The sequence below is a fragment of the Propithecus coquereli genome, unplaced genomic scaffold (genome assembly GCF_000956105.1).
Source record: "Propithecus coquereli isolate 6110/MARCELLA unplaced genomic scaffold, Pcoq_1.0 Scaffold32, whole genome shotgun sequence".
Lineage (NCBI taxonomy): Eukaryota > Metazoa > Chordata > Mammalia > Primates > Indriidae > Propithecus > Propithecus coquereli.
The window spans coordinates 25,900-27,199 of record NW_012148841.1 but is presented as its reverse complement, the minus strand read 5'-3'; the positions used below and the strand labels follow the sequence as shown (position 1 = coordinate 27,199).

Here is a 1,300-nt window from a genome sequence, read left to right as displayed (position 1 = left end):
GGTCATTTGGCTGCAGGTCTTCTGGCTACATGAGTGAGATATTAAACCCTGGAAGTCCAGGGAAGAGACAAACACTGGCTACTCTGGGTCAGAGAGCTGACTTCATGGTGTTTTGTTCCTTAAAGGGTGGAGGACTAGATCTTCAGGGAAGTATGCTTTTCCAGGAGGAGCTCCAGAGGTCACTCCTCCACCCTGCCTCTTTTAATCCCTAAGGATCACTCATCCGACAATTTTTTGATTTAAAGATGCTGCTCTGGTCTCAACACCAGATGTAAGAAACCACATAACAGAAACATGCCTCAAGTACTGACTACTCCCTTTTTTCAGGGAGTTTGCTCCAGATGTGTGTCACTAATCCCTGGCTTACTCTGCACTGCTTTAGAACAGGAAAAAATGCTTATTCTTGAGAGCTAAAAAATAATAAAAAGTGGGACTGTTAACAGAATTTTCTAATTTAGCATCAATTTATTTTGTTTTACTAAAAAGGTTTTATCTATTTCTACATGTTATGTAGAACATTTGCTACTTGACATGAATGGTTTCCTTACTGTGATTCTTACAGTGCAACAAACTTGTTAAGGTGCTTTTTAAGTTGCCATGTGGGTGAAGAGCCTGATGAGGGGTGGGGCCAAAGGTCACTTCTCTCAGAAAACAAAATCCCTGATTTGTAGCATTTGCCAATTTCCACAGTGTAAATATTCTCTCCATGGCTGATTTCAAAGTAATGCTATGATATCCGTAATTTAACTGAGTACAAACTGGCTTCAGCACACACTGCAGGAGTCTCTGATTCAGCCAGCATGGCTCTCTTTTATCTGCTTACTTTCTTTATCTGAGGGGTTTCTCTTTTTAGGGGTGGTGGGAATGAAATTTTGTTGAATGAAATCAATTGCTCCTGTACTAATCCCATACATATGTTGTTCAAAAGAATCATCAATAAAAACGTATGTGATTATAACCACCTCTTAATTTTCCATATTAAAATGAAGCTATGACTATGTCAACATCAAATACCAACTCATTCCCAAAACTATGATTTATCCTTGAATATGTCATCAGTGAGTCATTTGGAAATGCATGAAATACGGTGAATGAAATAATGAGAGTTTCTGACGTTCAAATGGAATTTGAAAATTGCTCAACCTCCCCTTCTGCTTCCTTTTCTCGTATGTAATCCCTGCTTCTTATCCAATACTCCCCAATCTGGAGAGTATTGGATAGCTAACTAAGATAGCTATCTTTGCTGGTTCTTTTCCTTGTGTTATACAAAATAAGTAAATGATTTGTTCATCTTCTTTTG

General features: G+C 38.3%; 1 protein-coding gene across 1 annotated transcript in view; it reads right to left on the bottom strand.

Moving 5' to 3' along the window:
- SEMA3C (sema domain, immunoglobulin domain (Ig), short basic domain, secreted, (semaphorin) 3C) overlaps positions 1–1,300 on the bottom strand; it is a gene marked incomplete at its 5' end in the record, with an annotated part of 81,340 nt that overhangs the window by 71,241 nt on the left and 8,799 nt on the right. The gene's annotated exons all lie outside the window — the stretch shown is intronic.